The following is a 13927-nucleotide window of genomic DNA, read 5'->3' as shown; positions in this document are numbered from 1 at the left end:
TGTGTTGTGTACCACCCTAGCTGGGACAGTCTGGAGGTCATCTCAAGCGCATCCTTCCAGACCACGTGCTGTGGCAGGGTGGGGAGGGGCTCCGTACTGTGTGCAGATTCTCCTGGGGCTAAGACCAAGACCAGCTTAGACTGGAGACATCTCTCTGCATCTTGCTGCTTCCTGGGGCTCCTTGCTGGAGGTGAAACACAATTTCCTCTGCTCACCGACTACCACCAACACCCTCTGCAGATTTGACCTGGGGAGGGTGGGCCTGGGTCACCTCCCAGGCCCCCGTTAGGCTGCCCCCTGCTTTGCCCTCTCAGTACAAACTTCTCATATCAAGAGAGCTGGAGAAACTCGGCCTTCGAACCTTCCTGTCTCACTCCTGAACTCAGCATTTGAAAATCAAGAACCCAGCCGGGCACAGTGGGGCACCCCTGAAATCCCACAGCTCAGGAGGCTGAGGCAGGAGGATCACAAGTTCAAGACCAGCCTCAGCAACTTATCGAGGCCCTGAGCAACTCAGCGAGACCCTGTCTCTAAATAAAACATAAAAAAGGGCTGGAGGTGTGGCTCAGTGGTTGAGTGCCCCTGAGTTCAATCTCTGGTAGAAAAAAGAAAGGAAGAAAGGAAGGGAGGGAGGGAGGGAGGAAGGAAGGGAAGGAGGGAGAAAATCAAGAATTCAAGTTGTGTGTGGAGAGTCTTGGGGACAGGAAACCCCAGGGGTGTACAGCAGGGCAGGGTTTGGCTGGGCTCACTGATCAAACTATGAACATTGTTCTGCTGCACTTGTGAAAAACCTCCAAGTAGGGGCTACCATTGCCCCATTTCACAGCTGGGGAAACTGAGGCTCAGAAGCAGCCTGTCAGTCCCACAATTGATTCATGACTGTTTGGCCCTTGAAATGCCTTAGGCCTCACGCAAAACCCTGTGCTTTCAGCCACAGCTCTGTGCGCCACGTAAAGGGCAGTGTAAATATTGGGGCAGCGTGGGAAAATTCCCTAGGGAAGAGGCTTCTGTGTTTCGGATCCCTTAGGAAAAGAACCTGCTGGGAGAACGCCCAACACACACGTATCCTGCAGACTGGCGGACAGCACTCCCTCTGCCCTCTGCCCTCTGCCCTCTGCCCCCTGCCCCCATACCAAGGAGTCTAGCATCACCGCTTCCCACTGCACACGCACCTGCTCAGGGTCCATGTGCATCTGGCTGGGGTTTCAGATGGGGCATCCCAAGCGTGAAGGGTCTCTCCAGGTGCGCATACTGGGATTAACCTTGCTGGGATCTTTCTCCTTCTCTCCCCATCGGAGACTCGGACTTCTGCTCTCAGGGCACAGGACTCATGCACGAGGCCCAGTGTCCAGAGGAGGACATCAAGTTTGTCACTGGGGCAGAGCTAAGGTCTGAGCCCCGAGCCCCGACCCCCAGCACCGTCTCCTTCACTGGGCCACACGAGAGCCGAGCCTTTCCACAGGAGGGACCGACCACAGGCCACTCAGAGATGTTCCAGGAGGTGGAGGGCCACCCTGGGCCCCTGCCCAGCACCACCCAGATCCAGGACCCCATGCTCACTCCCATCGTGAAGGGATATTGTGTTAATCAACAGCACAATGTCATAATAAATGGCTGTTTTATGCCACTGAGGACAGGGACATTGGACATATGCAGGAACCAGACCTTTCATCAAACGTTCGCTGAGAATCAGCTGTCACTCTTTCCCACACCGATCTCCTGAGGGGGTCACAGTGGGAGAGCCTGGGCTTCCTCAAATTTCCACTTGTCTTCATTTCCATGGAGAAAAAGATTCAATCTAGTTTGATTTGGGGATTTTTTTTTTTTTTTGGCCTGTTTATGGGAGAATGCAATCCTAAATCTTTTCCAAGTTCCTGAACTTCTCAGACCATAGGCTTAGCTTAGACTATGTCTCAGTTGTGATCTTTCCAACTGAAAGAGCTCTTGGCTGTTCTGGTGTCCAGAGCCCTCATTTCCCAGTTGAGGTCCAGAGAGGTGCTGTGCCTTCTCTCAGGCCACCCAGCAAATAAGGCACAAAATAACTCATACATTGAAAACTAGGCCAGTGGGAACCATGGTCCATAGAATCAGACGCCAGTCTCCTAAAATTCAAGCTCTCTCAGATAGAGGCAGGGACGGTCTCTGGGCACTGATTCAGTGGAGAAGGTGAACAGTACGGCCATAGAAAGAACTGTGCTAGGATCCAGGCCTGGCCATCGTGCTGCCCTGCTCTGTCCTCGAGCCTGTCACCTCCCTCTCTGAACTGCAGTTGTTCATCTCCAAAATGAGCAAGTCAGGCTCACTCGGTGAGGGCCAGCCGGGCGTACCTGTTAGAGTTGTACTAACCGGACCTGCGCCCGCGTCTACCCCAGAGACCCTGACCTAACTCATCCAGGCCCACACAGCACTGGTTTTTAATTTTTTTATTAAAAGCTTAACAGACCCCCAGTAGAGCTCAACACATCTTCACCAACTGGATACTCCAGCATCTGAATCAAAAAGAGAGTATTTCAATCACCCGGCAGCTGCCCTTTTGTCCCACCCCCGGGCTCGGCCACCCCTCTGGTCCCTGGGCGCTGTTGTTTTGAACTCATGTGGATGAATCCTGCGTCCTCTTTCATTCCACAGGACACAGGGACATTTGCCCGCGTGGGTCCACCTAGCTGTGGAGGGTTCGCTGTGATCTCTGCGTGGATGTCTCACTATGACTAGGTGACAATTTATCCACCTACTGCGCGTGGACTGGAGCCTCGGGAGACGATGAAGGGTGTGGCCGTGAACCTCTACCCCAGGGCCATCGCCGTTCCTGCGGCACACACCTGGGAGGGGAGCGCGGGGTCGGCCCTTAGCCCTGGGTTCCCTTTGGCGGTTCAGGAGGCCCGTGTGCCCGTTCGCCTCCAGTCAGCCAGGAACAGGAGGAGTTCCAGTTCCTCCACAGCCACACCACCTGGCCGTCCCTCTGTGGCACGTCCTCCATTCGGATGGACATCAATTTGCATGTCCATGATGACAAATTCGAGATGCCATCTCTGGAGCTTTTCCCGGGTCCCCAGCTTGGCGCGAGGTTCAGAGGTGGCGCTGGGGATAGTTCTCCAGGTCTGTGTGAAGTCAGGAAGGAGCCGAAGACGGAGAGACGCAGAGAGAAAAGCCATACAACTGCCCGGCCTGCAGAGGAGGAGGAAGGTGGCCCACCAAGGGGTCACCCACAGGACTCGGAAGGCCCCCGGGCAATCTCTCCTGGTCCTGAGTAGAACCCGCCTGCCCCGTTCTCCAGCCCCACAGAGCCTGACTTCTCTCTGGTGCTCACTCTTCACCCCTGCCCAATGACACGGATCGGTACCGCTTTACTGCCCGTCTCTCTCAAGCAGAATACTTCCTCCCTGGGCTCACTGCCTTCAGTCCGGCCTGGCACGTAGTAGGTGCTCAGTAAACCACGGTGGTGTGCTTGGGCTCACACAGCCCCTGTGTGGACAGAGTGGGAAAGGGACTTGCTGCTGTCTGTCAATCCCAGAGAGGCCTCTGGCCACACACACACACACCCAGAGTCCCCAGGCCTCTCCCTTCCAGACCTCTCTCCATGTTCATGTGTTTATTTTAATCTGAATGCCCATGAATAAAGGGGTGTGTGTGTGTGTGCACGCGCGCGCGCGCACATGTGTGCACATGCACTGGAGAGGCATCTTAGGAGACCCAACCCTAGGAGGGTCCAAGGGGAATGAAGACCCTGCACACTTTCCTGTGACAGTGCCATCGCTTCCGGGAAGGAGGGAAGGAAAGAGCACAAGAAGGAAGGGCAGCCGGATCCTGGGAGCTGGCCGCAGGTCAGTGCCGCACCCTGGGACGACTGACCCACTGATGGAACGCTATCCGATACCCTGGGCCCTGGCATCCTGGCTCCCGGCCTGGCTGCCTCTCCGTATCAGTTTATTTTGGTTTCAAATAGCTGAGGTGAAGAGGAGCCCTGGCCCTGGGCAGTACTTTGGAGGGGGAGGGTAGACAGAGTCCCCAAGCCCTGGGAAGAGGTAGGGGCAGCTGTGGGAGGACCCAGGTGAGCAGGGAGAAAGCTGGACTCCCCACCCACGAGGGTCAAAGTGCACCCTGACCCACACCCTCATGTGCACCCTGCACCCAGATGAGGGGGCACCCTAGGATGAGGTTTGTCACCCAGCAGTGGCTGGTAGGCACTGGCCCAAGGATGGGCCATGCAGCTGGCTCAGGGTGGCATTGGGGGTCTCCCCTCCTGTGCGTCCTGCTGTGCCTGGGTCCCCCAAGGCCTTCCTGAGCCGGGGCCATTCTCTGGAACACTGCACATATGTGCAAAGGGGGAGCCAGCGGGGTCTTGTAAGAATGTCCATCAGAATTAGCAGACCTGAGCCAGGTGCCGCCGCACACGCCTGTATTCCCAGGGACTGGGGCGGGGGGCTGAGGCCAGAGAATCCCAAGTTCAAGGCCGGCCTGGGCAACTTAGCAAGACCCTGTCTCCAGATAAAAAATTAAAAGGGCTGGCGATGTAGCCACGTGGCAAAGTGCCCCTGGGTTCCACCCCCAGTACCAACAGACAGATGGATGGACATCAATCGTGGTGTCAAGGGGGGGCGGGGCTGTTTTCAGCTGCCTGCACCTTCCTGAGCCATGACTGACACTTTAGATGCCAAGGGCCCAGCCTGGGACAGACGAGCAGCACAGGCAGCACAGGCAGAGCCTTGGCCTCAGCTGGCCTTGAAGCCCCCTGCTCCAAACCCACTCCCCCGTACACTCTCCCAAGTGTCCTCCACACGAGCCCCTGTCCCTGCCCATGGCATCCTTGGGACTGCCTGTGTGAGCTGCCACTTCCTCCCAGGAGGTGTGTCCAATGGGAAAAGGTCCAGGCCTGGTGGCCATGCTTGGCTAGCCCTGGGCAAATTGGCCACCCTTGCTGAAGAGGCCTGTCACATGCAATCCCAGCGCCCCCCGTGGGCCCTGGCGTCTGGGGATCCCTTGCTGTGTGACCCCAGCTGCCCCCCACCCTGTCTCTGGGTGTTTTCCCTTCCAATAGCTGAAGTGAGAGCTCCAGGGGTCGTAGGGGATTAAGCAGGATTCCAAACTGCCCGCGGGACCCCAGCGGCTTCTTCCTCCCCAGGCCACCTGCCGGAGGGAAAGGCGTCTCCCACAGGCCAGGACTCATGGGTGCTCAAGTAGCCCATGGGCTGTGGCTGGACTGTCCCAGAGGCTGCTGGCTCTGGTGGCCAGCCCGGTCACTTGGTCTCTCCAAGGCTGCGTCTTGCCTTCCCTGAATCACCTGGGGATCTTGGGAACGACATTAAACCCCAAGTGGCCACAGGCCCCAGTTAACTGCTGGAAACAGGTTTTCCATAAACATAAACATGTTCAGAGCCGAGCTGGGAGCATCCTGTTGCCCTTCAACTGGACAGAAAGGCCCAACAAGGCCAGAATGGGGTAGGCCCAGCCTCGTGCGTTCCCTGGGGACTGGTCACTGCAGGCTGGGCCTACATCTCCCGCTGGATGTGACAGCACCTGGCCCCTGGGCAGAGCTGGACCAGCCTCCTCCAGCCCGAGCTGCAGCTGGGGGAGGGGAAGGAAGGGGCAGGCCCAGTCCAGCCTCTCTGGAGCCAGCGCCAGACACACAGCTGCTACCCCTCTGGTACCTCTGTGGGGGCAGCCAGCAAAGGGTCCCTGCTGTCAGCCTTTCACCCTGGGCCTTGCTCCTCGGGGAATCCTAAGTGGCCAGCGACGTAGCGTTACAGAGGGTCAGCCAGACCTGGCCATCCAAGGAAGGCCGAAACTCTATCCACCAAGGGAGACCGGGCTCTGGGTGGGAGGCGGGGCTGAGAACACGGGGTGGAGGGCCGGGCGAGGTCCTGAGGGAGGCCTGACTCTGTCACCTTGACATGGGAGGGACAGGCAGAGCACTCACTTACCAGCACCCCTCCTGGGGTCTGGGCACTTGCCAGGCCATCCAGAGAGGGAGGCGTTATATGCTGATGTTAGGGACAGGAACGGAGGCCCACCTGGCCCTGCCCAGTCTCAGTGACAGTGAGACCCAGCCACAAGGCCTGTGTCCCATGGAGAACCGAGGGAGTGGGCGGTGAAGAGCTGGGCGGTCTCACAGCCCATGAGCAGCCCTCTTGCTGAGGAAGGGGAAACCTTCCTTGAGTCTGGAGGGGGCAGAGCTGTGGGGCCTGGCAGGAGCCATGGCTCTGGCCCTGTGCAGGGCTGTCGCTGCCTCTCGGTGCCTCCCATGCAGATGGGCTGGGTGGAGGGCCATGGCACGTCCCCAGGGGCCTCTTTACCTTCCTGGTGCCCTGTCCTGTCACTCTGGGGCAGTTCCCCCACTCCTCCTACAGGAACTCCACAGGTGGCCGGCAGGGGAACCTCTCACCGGGGTTAGAGCAACCCAGGAGCAGCGCAGTGACCCCCTTGAAGGTTGGGGGTTCTTCTTTAGACTGGAAAGGGGGAAGCTGGGGGCCTCATCGGCTGCACCTGTGCTCCATGGTGCCTGTGGCCACCCTGGCCTCACTCCGGAGGAACAGAGGGTGGGCATCCAGCTGCTGGCAGGATGGCCGATGCATGAATCCGTTTTACAGAAAAGTATTAAACGTCAGATCAAATCCCTTATTCTCTGAGTTCTCCGCCTCGTCCCAGTGTGTTTGCTGATGCACATGTGTGAGCTGCTGGATCATGACGTATGTGCACGTGTGTGTTCTGAAAACTGACAGCTACACACGCAAGGGACACCTGACATGATGGAAAGCACTTGGGCCTGACCCGTGTGCTGGTCTTGGCCCTTCTGGAAAGTTCCATGTGACCTGGGCCAACTTTTCCCCTCTCTGGATCCCTGAGAAGTGGAGGAAAGACCGCACTATGGCGCTGTTACGAGCGCTACACTCTGAACTCAGCGCCTCTGAACCTGCTGTCCCCAGAGCCTGGCTCTCTGAGAGCACAATGCCAGTTGGGAACCAGTGGGAATTCTAATCTGCCTGCCTAAGTATTCCAAATGCAGAAATTTAAAAATGGGATAATTATTTTGGAAGACTCTGTGAATCTTGGGACTCGAGCTCCGTGGCAGATGGTTTCGCAATAACTGCCCACTGCGCAGGTCCAATGGGCACGCGCGCCTGTGGCTGCGCTGGGTGCAGGGGCACACTCGTGCACACACTCGGCCTGGAGCAGGTGCCAGTGAGACCTGCCCCCCAGGAAGCTCGGGGACCCTGGCGCGCGCTGCCACCGGGTGAGGAGGGCGAGGGCTTGAGGCGGTCAGGCCTTCGTCCACTCCTGCTGCCCTGGGAAATGGGGGCTCTGCCCCTCGGACGTGTTTGCAGGTTCCCATGTCTATCGTGGGCCAGGTCCTTCTTTCTTCTCCTCCCTTACTTCCCCGTTCTCTCGTTGCCACGGAAGTCGGCCATCCCCGACAAACTGCACCGTCATAGTTCCTGGCCTGGCCCCGGAGAGCGTGTGACCCAGGCACCCAGGCCCAGCGCCCACAACTGCCAGGCATGCCCTGAGGGTGGCTGCCCTCCATCTGCCAGGCCCTGCCAGCCTGGACTCCTGGGACAAGGCTGACTGGGCTGACGCATGGCCTGCCCTGGGCCCTCCTGGCCGGCCAGCTGGCCTCTCAGACTTTGCCCTGCCCTCAGGACCTCTGTCCCTATATTTAGTGTCACTCTTGGCCCAACAGGATCGAGTGTCTGTTGTGCCACACGTCCTGGGATAATCTCCAGGCCCCGATGCCCAGTGGCCTGGTTTCTGACCCAGGGGTCTGTGGGGCCCGAGGGTTGCTGCTTCCAGAGAGGGAATGGCCGGTCTTACGGAAATAAAAACAGGCGCCCGTTGATCACATCCCCCAGTCTTCTTTGTGGGGTCTCCGGGGTCAGCCCCAAACACCTCCCGCAGCCTGATTTCTCAGTCCCGCCTCCACCTGTGCCCCACCTGATGCCGAGGGGCCCTTTTGGCCCTGGCAGGTCCAGAGAGCAGTTGGTGTGGGGCTGTGGGTGCAGGGCTTGGCTCCATCTTCCTGCCACCCCTGGGAGCTGCTGGGTGGCTGCCCCATCCTTCCGTGCCCAACTTCTCACCCACAGGAGAGGAGTCACGGCCGCAGCACCCTTCTCCAGGGGCGTGGGGCGGGTGGGGGTGGGGTGGGACTGAAATGAGGCGACACACTGAGCAGGTTCAGGGCAGAGGTTGCTCCAGGCAAGTGCCCAATAAATGTAACTATTATCATCTTTATCCTCAAGGCGCAAATTATACGCCATAACCCAACCAAGAGCCAGAGGCCAACACGTGGGGCGGGTGGCCCTGCCCAGGGGAGGCAGCCGGGCAGAGGAAGAGGGAGCAGGGGGGGCAGGGAGGAGGGGTGGGGGAGGGGAGCCAGTGCAGGGGGCAAGGGGACCGTGGGGTCCTGGAGGAAGGATGGGGTGAGGATGTGAGGGAGAGGGAGGTCGCGGGGGAGGGATGGAGGATCCGCAGGAGTTAGAGGAGGCGCGGAGTGAGCATTGGGAGGTCTCAAAGCTGCCAGGCTGCCTTTGTCCAGGGCACAAGTGGGTGCATGCAGGTCCAGGGCACAGCACAAGTCCAGGCCTACGGGGACTCCCCCAGAGCTAGATGTGGCTGGAGTGCAGGGGGCAGGGTAGGGCAAAGTGGGGTCAGCCCTGTGTCAGGGCACTCGGCCACCGTCACCAAGGGTTGGATTGCATCCTATGAGAGGCAAGGGGCAGCGTCTAAGCAGCTCAGAATTCCTGACCTCTCCTCTCTCATTTCTGCAGCTCAGAGCAAGGGGTCTTAGTGGGTGGGGTCAGAGCAGGGACCTGAGCCTTGGGAGGGAGCTCATGGGTGGGACAAGCCTGTGGAGACAGCTCCTGGGGCAGGGGGCTTGGGTGGGGGATGTCCAACCCTGGAAGTTGGTAGAAATCTTGGGAGAGGTTTTGGATGAAGGACCCCAAAACCCGATGAGCCATGGAGCAAGACCGTGAGGGCGGAGGGCCCCGTGGACACCTGGCTGCACCTGCTGGGCCTTGACTCTCCTCTTGCTCGGCAGAGGCAGCTGGAGAAGCTGGGGCCTGCGTGTGGCATCTGGGCCTCTGACCTGCCCTCCCCGTCTGTTTCTGACCTGGCAGGGAAAGTCCTCCAAGTCTCATCAAGGGGACAGAGCCCAAGGAGGATTAAGACCTGGTTCCCTTTTCAGACCACACTGGCCACCCAGGTGCTGCCAGACCCAGGCTCCACCCTCTGTGCCCAGCTGGTGGCATAGGGTGTTGCCTGGGCTTCCTTGTTCCCAGGACGCCCCGAGGCCCTGCCTCTTGCCATCTTCATTGGATAAGGCTTGCGCCTGGGTCCAGACAATGGGAGGCTCCAGTGGACAGGACGGGGACAGGACCAGGTGTTTCTTGCTCTAGCTTCTCTGTCTCGGGCCACAGTTCTGACAGGCTCCTCCATGGCTGCAGCCCCAGCTGGGCAGCTTCTCACCAGTCCCCAGGGTCACCACTCCCTCTCCCTGCCTCCTCTCTTGGTGCCCTTGACCCTGTCCCTTCAATAACTTCTCTTTGGTCAACCTTTCTCGTGAGCCTGGCGTGACTTACCTAAGGATCATCAGATCAAATATAGAAATGTCTAGTTAGATTCAAATTTCCAATGAATGACAAATACTATCTGTAGTATAAGTGTGTCCCAGATACTACGTGGGATATACTTACACTACATGATTGCTTGCTGCTTACCTGGAGTCCACACCTTGGCTTTCTTTCGTCTCTCAGGGCTCCCGGCTGATACCTCATCATGCCTCTCAGCCACCCCCGACCACAGGAATAGCTGGGTTTGGAAATCTCACACAGAGACAGAGTGGGGACTGCTTCTTTCTTAGCTGAGTCCTCCCTGCAGCAGGAACCGTGGTCTAAAGAAGAGGAGGGGAGGAGATTGACTAAGACATTCCCTAGCTTCCTGATATCAGCCCCAGATGCCCCCAGGCCCATAGACAGGTCCTGGCCATTGGCAGTGGCATGGCAGAGGTGTGAGGGGGTTGGGATGCAGGACAAGGGCATCTAGAGAGGGAATTAGAAAGATGTGGGGCCTTTATCTGTACTGCAAACTGGCTTTGGAGTCAGGTTGAATTCCCTTTCGGTCTCCTCCTAGCCATGTGACTCTGGGCCTCAGTTTCCTCATCCATAAAATGGGGATAATGATTCTTGTAGGCAGCCAGTCTGCAGTGAGATTAAAGGGCCTGTGTGCTCAGGACACTCAGACAGTGAGAACAGGAAGCACCAAGACCCCGCCTCTCGCCCTCTGCCTTGCTAAGGCTTGCTGCTGTGACAAATGAACCCCAAGACTCAAACAGCGGGGTTTCCTTCCTCTTGGAACATCTGCATGTGGCCAGGATCTTCACCAGCAAATGCTTCTCCTCCCTTCGGTGATTTGGGCCCAGGCTGCCTCTATGGGCAGCTCGGCCAGGTCAGAAGTGTGTCTCCCCGGGTTGTAGCTTTCGTCTGTGTTAAGCTGGAAGAGGAAAGAGGATGGAGAATGGGTTGTGGGACTTTCCACCACCTGGGCCTGCAAGAGGTGAAGTCACTAATGCTCACATCCTGCCAGCCAGAAGGCAGGCAGTGGGGCCACTTCTCACCAGGCAGCCTGGGAGAGGTTTTCTAGATGTGCTCCCAGGAAGAAGGGTCAACGGGTTTGGTGGCCACCAGCAGACTCAGCCACCTCCACTCCCCAGGAACTAACACTGCTAACAGCACCCGAAGGAAAGAGCCCCAGGAGGACAGTCCTGGTAGTCCTCCTGTGAGGTCACGAAGGTGAAATATAGGCCGTTCATGGTGAAGGTTCCCTAGAAACAGGTCCTGAGACGAGGATTTGAGTTCTGATTGTGTGTTTAAGAAGAGATCTGTATCAGTATGTTTTCCATTGCTATAACAAAACACCCAAGGCTGAGTGATTTATAAAGAAAAAAGTCCAACCCTGGAAGTTGGTAGAAATCTTTGTAGGCTGAAAGTCCAAGCCTGGGAAGCCCATAGGTTGGCTTCTGATGAGGGCCCCTTTGGGTCACATCACGGCCGATGGCATCATGGCTGGTAAGCATGCAAGAGGGAGAGATGGCATGACATGACAGAAAGCCAGAGAGAGATTCAAGGGCCAGGCTTGCCATTTACCACAATTCACTCTCCGCAGAACTAACTGGGTCCCACGAGAACTGTGTCAATCCCTTCCTAAGAGCAGCACCCGGGACCTCACCACTCCCACCTCTTGGCTTCCACCACCTCAGTACAGCCGCACTGAGGACCAAGCCTCCACCACTTAGGGGACAAGTCACACCCAAACCATAACAGGACCCCACAGAACATAGCAAAGGAGCAGAGGAGTGAGATGGGAGCGGAGCCGGCTGATGGGAGCCGGCCCACAGCGCCCAGCCAGGCCTCTGACTTGCCCCTTGAGGGAGTCCGGAGCTGGGCGTTGAGCTCCCTCTGGGCCCGGCCCCCGTGGCCTCTATACCGGACAGAGGAGGCTCAGGCAAGGTGATTAAGGACTGCAGTGGAAGCCTGGGCGGTGTGCCCAGTGGTCATGCTGAGGGCACATGAAGGGGACTCCGGTATCTGCGACGCTCATCACATGCAGTGGACACCTGATTCCCTCTCGACTGGTCCCATGAAGGTCAAGGCCAGCATTAACTCCCAACCTGTGGTGGTGTCCGTCACCTGCACCCCTGTCCCATGACTCGCAGCAGCAAGGTCACAGAGCTGAGAGGCCACCGTCTGGCCAGGGGTGGGGCAGGCACGGACCTGCGTGGAGCTGCTGCTGTCCTGTCGAGACCTTGGTTCCCTTCGCCCCGCCGTCCAGTCTCTGTTCACCGCTGAACAGGTGGCTTTGCGCTGCCCGTCCTGAGGTGACGGCCTGCACCCCGAGGCTCACAGCTGGACCACCAGAAAGGGACAGCCCCAGCTGGGGTCATCCCTACTTTGCAGAAACCAACGGGATTGAGGCCTGTAAAGGCCAAGAGGAGGACCCCCAGCCCCGTCCCCAGGGTGACTTCAGATGCTTTGAAAGAATCGACCAAGCACCAAACCCTGTGCCTGGTGCCCGATCCCTGGGTCAGAGGTGCCCACAGGTTTCCGCCGGGAAGATGGGTGCGTTCATTCTCCCTCCTGCTGAGACTCTGCAGGCAAGGACACAGGTCAGGGCTGCTCCAGAATCTGCAGGGCCAGGCGCACAGAAAGTGCAGGCCCTGACTCGGAAACGACGGCGAGTTTCAAGATGTGACGGCGGAGGCTTAACCAGGGGCCTCTGCGCGCAGGGCCCTGTGCGTCTGCGGGTCAATGAGGTCTTGCTGCAGAGGCTTGATCAAGGGCCCTGCTCAGGAAAAGAGGGCAGCAAGGTCAGAAGCACAGCCTTTCAATGGCGCCCGTCCTGGGGGAGGCCAGGCCCGTCCTCCAGAGTCATCGAGAAGGTTGGCAGCTGCTGCGGGTCCCTGGGGGGTAGAATAGGTTGCTCTCAAAAGGGCCAGCCAGTCCCTTGACCTTGGCTGAGTCCCAGAACCCTGCTCCCAGGTCAGAGGCATTGGTGGCCTGGGCCCAGGACGAGAGGCACAGGCTGGATAAGAATAGCAGGCACAGGGTGGCACACAGGGACATGCCATACCTTCCTGAAACCTGCCAGGGCTGGAGCAAACCACCACCCAGGGTACCAGTTGCTGGGTCCCGCTCCCCCCAGGGTGAATGCTGCTCTGAGGGCGGGGCGGGGGGGGGGTCCTGTCATGCAGCTCTCGTACCCAGCATGCTCTGCTGGGCAGGTGGGTGGCCCTCCTCCTGCCCCACATCCCTCAGGAGAATCCCTCAGGGTTTCCACCAAGTGTGTTCCCTTGGCCGGAGCTGGGACAGGTCAAGTGGTGGCTTGAAACTCACCTTGACCTTGCTTCTCATGCAACTGGTCCCGAGAGCCCCCAGGATCTAGCCCGAGTCCTTCCTGTGTCTCCTGGGGTCTTTCCTGGACCCACTCAGATGTGCTGGGGTCAGGAATCTGGGAGGGCTCGACTGGGTTCTCTTTGGGCCTCACAAGGCCAGAGTCAAGGCCTAGGCTGTGCCCTGGAGGCTCTGGGGAGAATCCACTTTCCTACGTCCCCAGTGGGTTGCCAGCTCAGCTTCTTGTGGCCGTGGGACCGGGGTCCCGTTCTCTTGCTGACTGTTGGCTGGGGACCGGTCTCAATTCTAATGGCTTCTTTGGACTTTGCCCATGACCCTGGCATTTCAGCACAGAGAAGGATGCACTCTGTTCCCAGCGAGTCCCGCCCCCCTCTTCGGATTCCTCATCCGCATCTTCTGCCACCAGCAGAGGAAACGCTCTGCCTTTAAAGGGCCCGGCCCAGGGATCATCTCAAGGCCCACTGACTCGTGACCTCGAGTCCCTCTGCAAAATCCCTGATGCCGTGGAGGAGACCATACTCCAGGGGAGACCGCGCACGTTGTCACAGCCCCAGGGACCTTGGGGGAAATCACAGGGCATCCTGGATCCTGGTTCCCTCCCTCCCCCCGTAGCTCCTGCTCTCTCTCCTCACTGACATCCCCAGCTGCTGCCAGCATTTTTAAGAACATCAGGATCCCTAAAAAATGATATGAAAAAAGGGCCAAGTCCAGGCCACCCAGGAAACTGACAGGAGACACCCCAGCTGGAGACTTTCAGCACCCCCACCCCCGGGTTTGGGACCTCTCCCTCCAATCCCGGTGGATGGAGACCACCCAGGGTCAGGTATGCCTGAGGGAGGTTTTGGAAAGGGCCAAGACGCCCTCTTGTGGGCTGTGAGGGGACAGCTCCGATGGACAGGGGTGAAGCGGGGGTGGGTGACCCAGACAGAACTGGCCCGTTTCCCTGCTTAGCTGGAAAGCATGCAAGAGAGGCCTGGCCTTAACCACAAATGGCTGTGGACCAAATAATGGTCACAAAAGCTGGAATG

The 13927-nt window shown here is 58.5% G+C and overlaps 1 long non-coding RNA gene across 5 annotated transcripts; it reads right to left on the bottom strand.

The window, feature by feature from the left end:
* Positions 1 to 2449: 2449 nt before the first annotated feature.
* LOC139704663 (uncharacterized) lies at positions 2450 to 13279 on the bottom strand. Of its 5 annotated transcripts, XR_011706533.1 has the most exons (5): positions 12882 to 13279; positions 10607 to 12448; positions 10373 to 10482; positions 9711 to 9883; positions 2450 to 3462 (listed from the first exon to the last, which is right to left on the bottom strand). It is a non-coding gene; the product is annotated as an uncharacterized lncRNA (long non-coding RNA). The 5 variants fall into 5 exon arrangements; XR_011706531.1 differs by having other exon boundaries at positions 9711 to 10482; XR_011706534.1 differs by having other exon boundaries at positions 2450 to 3165; positions 9711 to 10482.
* Between the last annotated feature and the right edge of the window lie 648 nt (positions 13280 to 13927).

This window comes from Marmota flaviventris, chromosome 2 (assembly GCF_047511675.1).
Source record: "Marmota flaviventris isolate mMarFla1 chromosome 2, mMarFla1.hap1, whole genome shotgun sequence".
In the NCBI taxonomy this organism is placed as follows: domain Eukaryota; kingdom Metazoa; phylum Chordata; class Mammalia; order Rodentia; family Sciuridae; genus Marmota; species Marmota flaviventris.
The sequence above is the reverse complement of the archived record's forward strand: the minus strand, read 5'-3'. Positions and strand labels throughout refer to the sequence as shown.